We start from the raw sequence: 15,984 nt of genomic DNA, 5'->3' as shown, positions 1-15,984 counted from the left end.
TTTATTTATTTATTACATATACAGTGTATCCCTGTATCCCTGCAGGCCAGAAGAGGGCACCAGATCTTATTACAGATGCTTGTGAACCACCATGTGGTTGCTAGGATTGAACACAGGACCTCCAAAAGAGCAGCCAATGCTCTTACCTGTGAGTCATTTTCTTTCTTAAAGAACACGGGATCACCTGTTTAGGAGTGGCATCACTCACAATGGACTGGGCCCTCTCCCATCCATCACTAATTAAGAAAATGCCCACCTGGTAGTGGTGGTACAGTACTTGGAAGGCAGAGCCAGGTAGATCTCCTGAGTTCAAGATCATCCTGTCTCAAAAAAAAAAGGAACAAAAGGAAGGAAAAAGGAAAGAAGGAAGGAAGGAAGGAAGGAAGGAAGGAAGGAAGGAAGAAAGAAAGAAAGAAAGAAAGAAAATAAGAAAGGGAGGAAGAAACTGCCCCACAATTGGATCTTCTGGATATATTTTCTCAATTGAGTTTCCACCTCTCAGATGACTCTAGCTTGTGTCAGGTTGGCATAAAACTAGCCAGGACACAATGTCTGTGTAGTTGTGCTTTAATTTCCCTGAAACTTACATCCAGGAATCCAGTTGCTGTATTATATATATCATATGATAAATGCTTGTTTAATGCTTTGAAGAACTGCCAAGTTGCTTTCCAAAGTGGCTGCATTATTTTATATTACCTACCAGTGTGAGCACTTCTGTTTGTCCTTATCTCTGCTAATGCTTCATCTCCAGCCCCTTCTTCCCTCCTCCTCTGTCCCAGTCCCTTTTCTATTGCTGTAACAAAACACCATGGCCAAGGCAGCTTACAAAAGAAAGCATTTAATATGAGGGCTCATGGTTCCACAGGGCTAGTCCATGACCAGCATAGCAGGAAGCATGACAGCAGGCAGGCATGGTGTTGAGCAGTAGCTGAGAACTTTTCATTTAACACACAGGCAGGAGGCAGAAAGAGAGCCAATTGAATATGGCATGGGTTTTTGAAACCTCAAAGCTCACCCCCAGTGACATACCTCCTCCAACAGGGCCACACCTCTTAATCCTTCCCAAGCAGTTCCACCAACTAAGAAACAAATATTCAAATATATGAGCCCATGAGGGACATTCCCATTCAAGCCACCGCTCCCTCCTACCTCTCTTCTTTCCCTCTCCCTATCCTCCTCCTTCCCTCTGTCCCTCTTCCTCCCTTTTTATAGCCTCCTCCTCCCTTACACCATCCTACAAGGTGTAAGATAGTAATGCTCATATTAGTGTTGATTTGCGCTTCCCTGATGACCGCTGATGCTTGGCTCTCCCCACCCCTATGTGCCCAATGACCAATCATATAGCTTAGTCAAAGAAAAGCATTTTCAAATCCTTTGCCTGGTCTTCAGCATGTCATGCTAAACACATGGAATCCATTAGGCCCTTTGCCTGTTTTTCAGCTTAGTGGTCCTCCCTCAGTCTGGTGCTAGCTTTTGTGTGTATGCAGACACAGACTCATGATCTGCAGCTTTTTGAACTTTCTTAATAGTGTTTTTCATAGTGCATACATTTTTGTCTACTTTTCCTTTCAATGTGTTTTTGGGGTTATGTCTAGACCAAGACGTGTAACCACACCTAAGATCACCTTGAGATTTCACTTCTACTCCTACACATTCTTAGGAGTGTTTGGATTTTCAGATCTTTGATTTAGGCTTGTGATAGAATTTCAGATAATTTTAATATGCAGTGTAAAAGCCCGACTCCATTCTTCTGTGTGTTGATGTTCAGTTGCTTGAGAACCATTTGTCGAAAAGAATATTCTTTGCCCACCAAATTGTGTTGGCACCTTTTCTATTCCTGTTGGGCTTATTTCTATGTTCTCAGTGCTGTTCCATTGATTCAGCCATTGCCAAAGTCACATTGTCTTCAATACTTCAGCATAGTGGTTGGTTTAAACCCAGGGAGTGTGAAGCCTCCAACTTTGTTCTTTTTCAAGTATGTTTTAGTTCTTCTCCTTCCCCTAAATTTCCATATGCATTTTAGGATCAGCCTGTCAGTTTTTGTAAAAACAGCCTGCTGGAATTTTGATAGGAATTGCACTGAGTGTGTAAATCAAATGTGAAATCTCCCAGTGTATGGAGAATGAGATATTTCCATATATTTATGCTTTCCTTAATTTATTTCAGCAATGGTTGATGGTTTTTAGGGAGAAATCTTTGCTTCTCTTTTGTTAACAATATTCCAGAGTTCTTTTACTCATTTTGATGCCATTGTAAATGGTTTTGTTATCTTAAGTCTGTCAGGGTTAATGCTGGGGAAATAGAATGGTTTTTGTACATTGTAAATCCTGCATCCTTAATCAAATTGTTCATTGAATCTCAAAAAAATTAAGAATTATTATAAAAACTTGCAAATGTAAAAACATCACACACTAAAGTTACCTAGATCTAATGTCTATTTATCTCAATGAATTTCTATACAGTTAGAGTAGTCTTTTGGGATGGAAGCTAAAAAACTTCACATTATATTTTACACTCTCACTATCAAATATATATATTAGGATAGTATTGGGAGGAAATTTTTCAGTGAATACTGAAAATTCACCCACATTTAATTTCCAGCTACTTAAAATACCCCTGACCCCAAAAGGTAGGAGTAAGACAAAAGACTGCATTAACATGATATAAGGAAATGAACATAGCAATTGAAAGTCAAAGGCCACATTTATAGTTAACATTCTGTTGCTAAACAAAACATGTCACCAAGTCATGTTCATGCCCTAGACCGAAGCATTCTATAGGCAAATCACTCCCTGGGTGGAATCCCAAGTTATTTACATAAAGGGAACTGGAACATGGTTGGATCCTTAGACTTTTGTTTGAGGTAGGAACAAACTACTTCCCTATTCCTGGAGCACAACGTCTAACAACAACCAAACACTACTCTCCCAAGATTACAGTCTACAGCTGTGGCAAATATATTTTTAAGTACTTATCCACCACTACCACAAAAAAACCCACAATGGAGTTAGAGTCAGAAAAACAATATACCCAGAGAACTTCCCTAACAGAGCTATTTGTGCCCTAATGTTTGTGGCTACTTTATTTATAGTAACAAAGAGTTGGAGCCAAACTTGCTCTCAATCAACAAATTAATGGACAATTAAAATTATATTATGTTGTGTATATATACATATATACATATACATATATATGGACTACTCTTCAGCTCTAAAGAAAAATGTAATCACAAAATTTTCAGAAATTAAGTGATTAAGTGAGGTCACATAATCTCAGAAACAAACCACATGTTCTACCTCATGTAGAATTTAATCAATAATAAAAAAAGCATTTAATTGGAGCTGGCTTATAGTTTTGTAGATTTAGTACATTTCCATCTTAATGAGAAGATGGTGGCATGCAAGCAGATGTGGTGCAGGAGAAATAGCTGAGGGTCCTACATCTGAATCTTCAGGCAGCAAGAAGAGACTCTGAGCCTGGAAAAGCTTTTGAAACCTCAAAGTTCATACCATTGACACACTTCCTCCAACAAGGCCACACCTACTCCATCAAAGCCACACCTACTCCAACAAGGTCACACCTATTCCAAAAAGGCCACGCCTACTTTCACAAGGCCATACCTACTCCAACAAGGCAACACCTACTCTAATAAGGTCATACCTTCTAATCTCTGGCAAGTAGTAGAACTTTCTAATGACCACGCCTTCAAATCTATGAACCTATGGGGAACCATTCTTATTCCAAACACCATAGGTGTCTTATCTGAAAATATATTTATGTGAGGATGCTAGGTCCTCTGGAACTGGAGTTATGGAAAATCGTGAGTTGCCCTGCGGATGGTGAGAATGGACCCTGGGTCCTTTGGAAGAGAACTCTGCTCTTTTAATGCTCAACCTTTTCTCCAACCGCATCTTTTGTTTGTTTTTAAATTGTTGTTTGGTTGGTTCTTGTTTGTTCATTTATTTATTTGCCTCAAGATGGTCTCACTGTGTAGGTCTGGCCGGCCTGAAACTCACTGTATATCAGGTTAGCCTCAAACTCACAGGAATTCCTCTGCCTCTGCCTCCTGAGTGTTGGGATTAAAGGTATGTGCCACTACAGCTGGCTAGAGGATTTGGTTGGTTTTAGAAAGTATTGGGTTTTCTGGATCTAAGGTCTGATGTTTTCACCTGTTTTTAAAAACTGTCAGTCATCTCTTCAGATACCTCCTTCTCCCTGGGCCTTCCTTGCTGTCTTCTCAGGGCAATCCCTACTGCACCCTATCCTTTGATTTGAACTATGTTCAAAACAGTTTTGTCTTCAACTTTATCTATTTCTTCCTCTATACTTTGAATTCTGAAATTTTAAAGATTATGTTTATTTCTAGAAGCTTCATTTCCAAAGTCATCCATTTGTGTAGGCCTTTGTTACTTCCTCATGTTTTCAAGTATTTCTTATTATTTCAAAAATACCCTGACCTGGGCAGGGGAGTACATACTTGTAATCACTGCATGTTGGAGGTGAAAGGAGGACAGAGGATCAGGGTCTTAAGGGAGTTCAAGGCCAGCTTACACTATGTAAGACTGTGCCTCAAAATCAAAGTAACAAAACCCCAAATTCTGTCTTTGAATCTAATCACAGTACTGTTTATTGGCCCTGCTTGGATTCTGCTACCCAATGTTTCTTCTGGCTTTTGTTTGGACTGTTTTCTTAGTGTGTTTTTATGATTTTTTTTTAGTAGGATATCATATTTCTTGGCATGTTCTCTGTGAGAGTCTTCAGTGTTCTATTCCTCCAGATGAACTGTTCCTAGTTTCTTTGTTTCTTGTTGTTTGTTTTCAGTACTGGGGACTGACCCCAGGGCCTTTAGCATGCTAGTCAAGCACCCTATCCCAAAGTATAGCCCTAATCCTCTCTATTTTGTTTTTTTCTAATTTAAAAATTTTTTTTATCCTGAAAGTCACATTGGGCATTACCAATAAAGGACCACATGAAACTGACATGTCTGGTGATGTGGGATTCCCCTCTGTATGCTGTGACTATCATTGGTTAATTAATACAATTTCTGTGTGATTATTTTAGGGCTAAGTGGCCAGGAACTAATTAGTGGCTTCTTTACTACAATTGGCATGCCAATGTGGTGCACTAAATCCATGTAAAACCTGAGAGGGCTTGGAAAGGAATTTAGACACTAAAAAATACCACAATGTTTAGTTGCATTTTTCCCCTGAATGGGCTTTGCTTGCTGGTGGCATGCTGTGGCTCCTTTAAGAGGGGTTTTCCTGATTCAGCGGTAGCAGGGAAAAAAGCTACACCATTTTGAAATGCCGGCTTTCTGGGCTGTGCTGCCAGCGTGATCTCTGGCTCTTTCAGGAGACTGAATATTTAAATGGATTTTGTTAGCAGAGTGCTACAACTGCTTCATGGCTCAACACAGACACACTTCATGCTTGAAAATGGGACAATGTACCCGGCTTGCGGAGGTGGTAAACAGGCTTCCACCATGTTGGACTGTGTGGAGCAAGCAGGCAGGGCCATATATACTCTAGTAATGCCCCAATTTAAGTTTTTAAGACTCACTTAGCATTTTAAGAAGTGCTCCTGGACAGTAAAGGATTATAGATACACAATAGGACAGATTCAGAAATGAAAAACCTCCAAATGAGTCACAGTGTTGGATAAATGTAGGAGGCTTGGGAGAGAGAAAAAATAATATAGACAGTTATAAAAAGAAGTAAATGGTTCAAAAAATGAAACAAAGTCTTTAAAGAGACAGAGTACAGACAGTCATAGATTAAAGGAGTAAAGAAAAACAAGCCACATAAAGATGAAATACATACAAAGAATCTGGATTATGTATATTATTGTGTTTTCTTTGAATTTTTTGACTGCAGAGAGACATTTGATTCTGGGGACCACTAAGCTAAACCAACATATATGTTTTAAAGGTGTTTTGACTTCAAAATATGGGTCTAAGGATATGTTGCTTTTGAAAAGAGGTTCTTCTTTGTTTCCACAGAGGGTGAGAACCTGTGGATTTATTCCAGGCTAATGTGGTTTGATGGACCAATATCCCCTGAAAAGTTGCTTTGAACACCCCCCCAACAATTACTTTGCCCAACTGCTGACTGAGTTGAATCTAGCACACAGGATACACCATGAAAGACCTTATTAATAGCATCTCCAATCAGCAGAAAGTAGTCTAGAGAACTGTGCCCATATTCCCAAATATTGTTTATAAATGTTTCTTTACATTTAAAGGGGGATATGCTATACAGATTTGTATGAGTATGGATCTTAGTTTATTGATACAAATTTAAGGTCAATTTTGTTATACTGTATATATATATTTCTGCTCTTGATTAAGATATTGTGTTTATACAGCTCATTTAAAACTGTAATATGTAATTATGAAATATAGGTAAATACAGAGTCATCTACAATAGTCGAGCTTGTAGTCATGTTAGATTTTCTAGATGTACAGAGATGTATTTCAGATGGATAGGGATTCTTCAAATCTTTCAAAGACTACAGGATATGGAATTTAAAATATTTTAAGAACTTAAGACTTTTTGTGACAGTGAGACACATCAGCTCCTGGCAGCACCAATTACTTCAAGAGGATGATGGGCATCAAAGAGGTTCCTTATGGAGTTGGTTAGCCAGTTGTGCAAGAAACTGCTCTTGCCTGGACTACTTGATGAACTGGAGACATTCTGCAGAACACAGAAGAAAGTGACCAACAAACTGCCAATATAGGCAGAAATGTCTTTGAAATATCCTGCTTCATGGAAAAGCCTGCTGTAAACTTTAGACCTGTGGGCTGAAGATGGATGCCCCAATGTTACAGAAGAACTTTGGATGACTGTCCTGGCAGAAAGATGTCTCTCTCAATTCTAGAGTTTTGGAAGTTGCTTACAATGTACTTCCTGTTTACTTAGGTAATATATCCTTCTGGAGTCTATGATGGAGTTGAAGAATTGATAGCTATAGTTTTACTTAGTTATGATAAAAGATAAAGTAGATATAAATATTGTAACTGTAATTTTTGCTTGATACCTGTTTTTTACTATGTTAAAATTAAAACCTTCCTTTTCATTTAAACAGAAAAGGGGAGGTGATGTGGGATTCCCCTCTGTATGCTATGAATATCATTGGTTAATAAAAAAACTGCTTTGGGATTATAGCATAGCTCTAGGGGAACAGAGCTAGGTAAAGAAAACTAAACTGAATGATGCGAGAAAGGAGGCAGAGTCAGGGAGAAGCCATGGAGCCACTGCCAGAGATAGACATGCTGAAACTTTGCTGGTAAGCCATGACCTTGTGGCGATACACAGATTAATAGAAATGGGTTAAATTAATATGTAAGAGTTAGCCAATAAGAAGCTAGAGCTAATGGGCCAAGCAGTGATTTAATAAATACAGTTTCTGTGTGATTATTTCAGGGCTAAGTGGTGGGGAACTAACTAGTGGCTTCCTTACTATACTGTGCCAAAGCACATGGCCCAATGGCCACATCCCTACAAAGGGCACTTGCCACTGGCCTGGCCTATGCTTCCTCTGTGTGCTCATCCTCCCTTTCTTATGATGCTGTGTTTAAGGTGGGTGTACGTCCTCATTTCCCTTTAGTGTGGTTTGTCAACTGCCCTTACAAGAAAGGTAGAGCCCTGTGAGACACTCCCAAGCCTTCATGTGTATATTCCCCTGAGACCCCCACCTTGGGGAGCTGGGAGCCCTCTTCTTCTATTTTTGGTCCTGTCACTGAGGGTAGAGTGTGTCTGTGTCATGCCTTTCTGTGCAGAGCTCTAGCTAGCGCACCTGAGAGAAACAGCAACTGCTAGGGCAGCCTAAAGGCTGTCCACAGACAGTGGGCAGAGTACTGCCGCAGGGCTCACTCATGTTCTGGTCTCCTGCTGGAATGGGCTGACTTCCCCAGGCAGCCAGCCCTCTATGTTCTGAATTCTGTGTTCTCAGACTCCAGGTGCCAGGGGTTACATTTCCAGACTGATCCTGCATAACCCCCTACTCAGCAATTGTCTTGGTTGCGAGGAAGGAGAAGAGACTATGATGGGAGTTGGGGTGGTAGTTGTTGACTATACTAAGGGTGCAGGGATGACGTTTAGAATTTTCATGTGGTGTCCTGGGACTCCCTCTCAAGCTGTGCCCCACAATAGGGGATTGCCTTGACGGTCTCTGGAAGCCAAGGCTAACCTGACATAGTAGACACATTGCTAAACGGTCCCGAGAGCAGTGAGAAGGCAGGAGTGAGCATCTTATGGGCAATCGAGGTCAACAGAGGGTCACTGTGCCAGTGGGACCAGAAGCTGGGCACCCAGACCAAGGACAGGCCTAGTATCGCTGCCTGTTCTATGAGTTAAGGAGGTAAAGTCACCCATCCCCAGCTACCCAACTGGCATCCTGCTTTGCATTTGGACTGGATGTGATGGCTGGAGCATCACCACAGAAGGCAGCCAGTGGTCTGCACATGCTGAGCTGGGAGTGGGGACCTTCTGTGAATGTCCCAGGGGAGCTATGCTCCCTCCCCCACATAGTATGTGTCATCCTCACAGGGTCAGCCAAGGGTGAAGGGTAAGCTGTGAGGGCGGGTGGGAACGAAGAAGGTGACGTCACCATAGCTCTTAGTAATGCTTTGGCAGAGCCTGGGTTCCCACCTTGGGAGGGGGAGGGAGGGGGAGGGGCAGTTAGTAAGCTGCAGCCGGAAGGCTGCCAAGTCTAAGTCCTCGGACACTGCTGGGCTTTCAGCCAGGACTACCTCAGACCCTAGGGGCCTCCTGAGTGGAGGAGGACAGGGGGCTCCAGAGAGGACAGTTCCCCTTGGTGTCTTGGGAGGGGATTCTGGAGAAAGGTGACCAGATCAGACTACAAGCAGAGTGATCTCAGACTGCCTGGCTGGCAAGGCTGGTGGCCAGCCATCTCTCAATTAATACCCACCCGACCATCTGACCGTCTGTTGGCTCATTCCCTCAAGGCCTCAAAGACTGTTTAACTGATTTACGTGATTGACACTTGGAGATGCCAGGAAGGATGGGCTGAAATCTTGTTCTGTCTGAGATCTTGGGCTACCTCTGACCCTCAAGCCACCTCCTCAGAAAATCCAGGGTCAGGTGGAAGGCAGGAAGATCATATATCTGGCCCTGGTCCAGGTGCCGAAGCCAGCGCCCTAAGGAGTGCACATTCTAGCTGGAAAGACAGACCTCAAAGTATACCCCAGTTACACTTCTTCCAACAAGGTCACACCTACTCCAACAAGGCCATACCTTCTAATTGTGCCACTCCCTATGGGCATCTGGGGGCCATCTTCATTCATGCCACCACAGAAGGCCTTTCCTTGCTGCCCTCCTGGGAGGTGTAGGGGAAGGCTAACTTGGGTCCGCAGATCCTAGAAATATTGAGCTATTCTTGCCCTTCTGAGGGCCATGTGAGACTCCGGGGGCTTCTCCCCAACCCTTGGACTTTCCACTGCCACCTTGCACATACTCTGTTATAGCACCTCCAAAATACTCCCAGGGGTACGGGAGGAGGGGAAGAGGAACCGAAGGAGGAAGAGGAGAAGGAGGAAGAAGAGGAAAAGGAAGAGGAGAAATCTGTGATTGGGGAAACAACCTGGCAGACCATATTTGGGCCACAGGAAAAAAAACCACCTGTGTCTTATACTCTAACAAGTACCTGGGGTCCTAGTTCATTCTTCCCTTCAGAGCCACTTCCTGTTCCTGGGCCTATTGGATGTTCCAAACAGGCGCTAGATCTGTTTATTCTACCACGTTCCCAACCTGCTGGCAACACACGCCGTCATCTCCTATGCTCCATGGGGAACACTGATCAAACCCAACAGAGGACCGGGCACTCATGACTTCCTGTTCATGAGTGTAGACACTAGCCGCTTTCTGGGGCACCCCAGTTTTGCCCACATAGACATTTTTTTGACCATCCTCCATGTCCTCTTCATACGCTCCTACAGCTCACTACCCAGCCTCTCTGCTTCAATGGGGCTCCTGTTCCATGATGTCTCTCATTGGCCAGCAGCTATGCTCTTCCTTCAGGCTCACCAAGGAGTCCTAACGACTCTCCATTTGGAACTGCGAAGCACACTCAGACCCTTGCTCTCTCACCTTGCTTTCCTTGGTGGATTCCTTTGTTTAGGGTCACCAGCCATCCCCTTTGTGTGACTGCTGGGGTTTTGGCGGTGAGACATCCGTACATCCCAGTCAGAGGCAGAGCTTGTCTCCCTACTCCATCCCCTCGGCAGCAACTGGGACGTGTGTCCCAGGTCAGCTCATTCCGGACTTGGGAACAAACTCCTCACCCTGACTCAAGCCCCTCCAGCCATCACAGTGACCCTACAAAGATACTGCTCTCACCATGCCCTCCCATACTTCAATATTCTCTTCCTTTAGCCTCTAGCTTCTATTCCTCCTGCTTTGGGCTCACTTCTAGGACTCTTTCCCAGAATTCTCTTCACCTCCAGGGTCTCCTGATACTGTTCCTTACCATGGGACCCTTGTCAGTCCAGAACTGCCGTGGTCTCCTTCCTGTCTGTTCATCTGTTAGGAGTGAATGTGGTCCAGCCCAGAGCCCCGAGGCTCTCAGTGAGTCCTCCAGATCTGAAGTGGAGGGCTGGCTGTGTGCAGACATACTGGAGTGGGGGGCTGTGCCAAGTACTCTTCACACAAAAGAAGAATAAACATTCCTGCACAGATTAGAGAACCATGTGACACACATGTAAGCCCAGGCTCATGAGCACACCATACACACATGTACACACTCACGCATGCACATACACACACACACACACACACACACACACGAGACTATAGTGTGAGCGAAGACTCTACTTTGGAGAAGTTTTCCTAGACGCTGCCCTTCCTGAGTGCCAGGTTTACAAGGGTATCTAACTCTCCAACACTCCCCCCACTTTCACATTTCCACACAGGCGGGCCCTCTTCCTTTGTAGGGTCTCAGGGGACTTTCATTGAATTCTGTCCCCAAGGCCTGGTCTGTAACTCCATTATGTGACTTAGGCACTGTCTTGCTAGAGCTCACAGGCTGGTAACAGGTGGCCATGGCTCTGCTTTTGTTTTGTTTGTTTGTTTGTTTGTTTTTGAAAGAGGGTTTCTCTGTAGCATTGGAGCCTGTCCTGGAACTAGCTCTTGTAGATCAGGCTGACCTCGAACTCACAGAGATCCCCATGGGTCTGTTCTAAGCTGGGGTATTTTGGAAAGTGTTGCCCATGCTCTCCACAAGCAGAACAGACTCAGAGCTCAGTTCAGGGGTGTCCCTTCTGCTGGGGACACCCCAGGACATAGAACCCTGAACCTCCCTTTACTTCTTCATTCCCTAGCAGACTGGCACTTCCCCTCAAGGTTCACCCCATGACACCTGCTTAAAGTCCTCCATATCTCTCTCCTTGCCCCCCGTTCAGGCAGGAGAGCATGCTGGCACCAAGTCTCAGCAGTAGACAAAACCCAAGGCCTCCTATGTGCCGGCCACTTATCCTGCCACTGAGCTACACTTTAGCCTTTTAAACATGTAAAGAATACAAATATTTTTTGTTGTTGTTTTTTTAAATTTTACATCCCAACCAAAGTTTCTTCTTCCTCCCCTCTTCCAGTTCCCCTACACATACTTCCTTACCTCCACTGCGTCCATTCTTCCTCCCCTCTTCCCAGTTACACACACACACACACACACACACATGCACACACACACACACACAAACTTCTCTACCCTCACTGTGTCCATTCTTCCTCCCCTCTTCCCAGTAACACACACACACACACACACACACACACACACACACAAACTTCTTTACCCTCAATGTGTCCATTCTTCCTCCACTGTTTCTCTTCAGAGTCTTACCAGTTTCTCAGGCAAATCTTGAATTTATAATCCCCCTGACTTAGCCTCTGAGCAGAATAGCTGAGATTACAGGTCTGAGCCACCACATCCATATGATGGCATGTCTTAAATCATCTGTGTGTCTATACTGACAAAGCTTGTTAAAGTCTGAATTCCATGACTCCCTCAGCCAAGGACCCGGCTTGAAGGGTGGCTAGTCCAGGAAGTTCAGGACTGCTTCAAAGGAATGCCCTGCTGCCTCAGCTCTCTCTGCAGCACCCTGTTTCACTCTGGAAATGAGAATGGGTGCATTTATTCCCTCCTTCTCTCCCTCCCTCCCTTCCTCCCTCAATGTGTATTAAAGGTTTCAGTACATGGAAGTCCCTATGCTGCAAGCTGGGGGCGGGACATGACACAAACCAGAAAGCCCTTTTAGCCTCCAGGGAATCTAGATTCCAGCAGAGGGTACAACCTCCAGGGAAAGACTGGTGGTAGGCATGGCTGGCTGGCTCTGCCCTGAGCAGCCTGTCTGGGCCTTTCTTAGCCAGCAAGTAGCCCTGCAGGGCAGGTCCAGGATTAGGCCCAGTTTTGAGAGGAGAATTCAACAAGAAGAGCAGGCCTTGGATTTGAACCCACAGTCCACTTGGCAAACAGACTGGAGGCCAGGCCAGGCTGCTTGTTTATGGGTAGACAGGGAGCTCCCGAAGGCTGATCCTTAGGGAGAGAATCAGGGGAGATTATTGTGGAGTGAGGGCCTGATGCCTTAACCCAGGACAGCGGTAAGAAAGACAGAAGTAAATAATGAGATCTGACAAGCAGGCACTGGCTGGCTGGGTGGTGTCTGTCTGTCCATTTGCAAAGGTGGCCTGTTGGGGAAGGGAGGCTGGCAGGAATAGGCTTAGATCCTGAAGTGGCTGAGTCCAAAGTCTGCAGCTACTTACTGAGCAGCCAGGGGGCATACGATAGTGTGTGCAGGATCCTAGGCACGTGGTGGTGGCTCAGGTTCAGGAGTTTAAAGATGAGATAGCCAGCTCATATCTCTAACCCCAGCACTTGGAAGGCAGAAGGAAAGTTGCTACAAACATGGGACCAGCTTAGATGGGTAACAAAGTACCGCGCCCACCTGGGCTACCGTCTCAGAAATGAAATGAAAGGGGAACTGAAGGTCCGGAGGACAGTGGCTTAGCCAAGGGCTCTCCATGACTTCAGGGTCCAGTGTCCCAGGGAAAGCAACAGCATGTGACTGGGACTTCCCTTGAGCTTCCGGCTTCCTTCCTGAGCCTCCTCTGCTCTGGTATAATGCCCCAGGGTCACAGGGGCTAGGCTCTTATTGGCCAGGCACCTTGGGCAGTAGCTCTGATTGGCCAGAATTCGGGTTAGGGACTCTGGATCCTACAGGTTAGGGGCTAAATACCCACCCCACACAATACTCTCCCTCCCTCCAGGGATGTAGCCACCTGGAAGAGAAGGTAGCCTGGGCACTCCCTCCACCTCCCTGTAAACTGGGATTGCTTTTACATTTCCCAGACACCCAGACCCGAATAATCACACAGAAACTATATTAATTACAAGACTGTTTGGCCAATGGCTCAGGTGTATTTCTTGCTAGCTCTTATATCTTAAATTAACCAATTTCTATTAATCTATGTATCACCATGGGGCTGAAGCCTGCCTGTAAGGTTCTGGCATCTTTCTCCTTCAACAGTTACATGGCGTCTGCCTGACTTCACCTTCTTTCTCCCTGAATTCAGTTGTTTTCCCGACTACCTCTATTGTGCCCTGTCATAGGTCAAAGCAGCTTCTTTATTTAGCAATGGTAATAAAAACATACCCATAGCATACAGAGGGGAATCCCACATCATCTCTCTGCATTGGTAAACAGTTCAGGCCGGAGGGAAGGGTGTGGTGCCTGGAGCTTGGCTACTTCTCACTCCTTCAGCAAGTGCTCCTATTCCTAAGCCATGGAACTCTCTGCAAGCCAGCCTGCACTTGAGATCAGGAGATACCATCCAGCAGTATCTTTCTCTTCAGCCTCCCAGGTCCCTGCCCACAGTACACAGAGCCTGTGAATGCTTCCTTGTCTGTCTTCTGTCTGTTTGTCCATCTATTGGTCTATCTATCTATCTATCTATCTATCTATCTATCTATCTATCTGTCCATCCATCCATCAACACAGGGTCACAAGTAGCACAGGCTAGCCCTGAAACTTGCTCTGTAACCAAACTTGACTTAAACCATCTGATCTTCCTGTTTTTGTCTCCCTCAGGAATATGCTACCACACCCAGGTTATGCAGGACTACGGACTAAACTTAGGGTTAGGCAAGCCATCTGCCAGATGAGCTGCATCCCCAGCCATACAATGCCTTTTATAAAAGCCACAACTATGATGACCAGGAAAGACACATGCCTGAACTCAGCCAAGTTGGAGGCAGAGCCTAGGCTAGCCACTTTTGTTAGGAGGGTTCTTACCTCCCTGGAGTTCCCCTTTTCTCACCTGTAAAGTGGGGTGATCCTAACCTATCCAAGCTTGATGTAGGTGTGTCTTCTATCTATGATTTCATTGGTTAATTAATAAAAAAACTGCTTGGCCTGATAGGTTAGAACATAGGTGGGTGGAGTAGATAGAACAGACACAGGTTAAGATCTCTTCTGATAAGCCACCTCTTGTGGTGCTACATAGATTATTAGATATGGCTTAAAGCAAGAGATGTGAGAATTAGCTAATAAGAGGCTGAAACTCATGGGCCAGGCAGTGTTTAAATGAATACAGTTTGTGTGTTGTTATTTCGGGGCATAAGATAGCCAGGAGGCCGGGAGCCGGGCAGGACGAAAAAGCAGGCCTGCCGCAGCTCATCACTACACAGCCTGGCTGGAGGAACCCCAGGACTTGGCACATAATAATGCAGAAAATTCATCACTAAAGAAGACTTGGTCTCAACTGGGTCTGCTGCTGCATCCTGCAGCTCTGTAACTTGTGAAGGTGGAAGCAGGAGGATCACCACCAATGTGAGACCAGCCTGGGTTACAAGGCAAGCTTTAGGACAGCCAGGCTACATAATGAGACCCTGAGTCAACTCTCCTCCTCTACCCAATAAACAAACAAACAGACAAAAGATAAAGACTATTCTAGCAATGAGCTTTTAGCAACTAGAAAGTGGGAAGGAAGCAGAGGGCCCCAACATCTGGGATGGATGTAACCCATGCTTTTCACAGTGCAGAAGCACATGGCATTAGAGGCCCTGGCTGGTCACAGGAGTGCTGGGAGGGGGTGCTCAGAGTCACTGGGGAGTGAGAGATTGAGAGCATTCCAAATGACATCAGCTTCCGTGTCCAGAATGCATCCACTTCCACACCGCTGCCCACTCTGACATTAAGGCTTGTCCAGAAGGAGACAGACAGTGAGTCTGTAAGGATGGGCACCTTGGCTCCACTCTGCCTCTGACTGTCCCTCAGTCTTGCCCTGGACCACTGCCCCCTGCCTCAAGCCTGCTTTCCTGACATTAACTGAGAGTATCTGCCTGGAAGGATGGGATGAGGTCCTATCGGTCAAGGATTCAGAAGCAAGTTGCCATTGTTATCTCAAGTCACCATCAGATTGGTTACTAACCAAGGTAGAATAACTGACCTTCAAGTTCCAGGCAATAAAGAACCACTGTGTAGTTCAGATACAGGCTCTGCTGACTTTCTCTAGTACCTGTGGCTGGCTACAGGTGGTCGTGGATGAGCAGATAACTCTGCTGAGGGTGGGATGCTGCTGCCTGGACCAGCTCATGGGTACCCTGCCTCTCATCTTCCATCACGATGACCTGGGCTTCATCTGGCAGTGTCGTGGGGGAAGAGGGGTTCTCTCTATTTCTCTCTCTCTCTCTCTCTCTCTCTCTCTCTCTCTCTCTCTCTCTCTCTCTCTCTCTCTCTCTTTCTCTATTTCTCTCTCTCTTTCTCTCTCTCTCTTTCTCTCTTTCTCTCTCTCTGTGTGTGTGTGTGTGTCTGTCTGACTGCCTCTCTCTGTGTATGTATGTGTGTGTGTCTGTCTGTCTGTCTCTCTCTCTCTCTCTGTGTGCGTGTATGTGTGTATGTGTGTGTGCACGCACGTGCAATCACAACCACTTGAAACTCTGGGTAAGAGTTGGCACACTGTCCCCATATCC

Source organism: Arvicola amphibius, chromosome 5 (genome assembly GCF_903992535.2).
Source record: "Arvicola amphibius chromosome 5, mArvAmp1.2, whole genome shotgun sequence".
Classification (NCBI taxonomy): Eukaryota; Metazoa; Chordata; class Mammalia; order Rodentia; family Cricetidae; genus Arvicola; species Arvicola amphibius.
The sequence above is the reverse complement of the archived record's forward strand: the minus strand, read 5'-3'. Positions refer to the sequence as shown.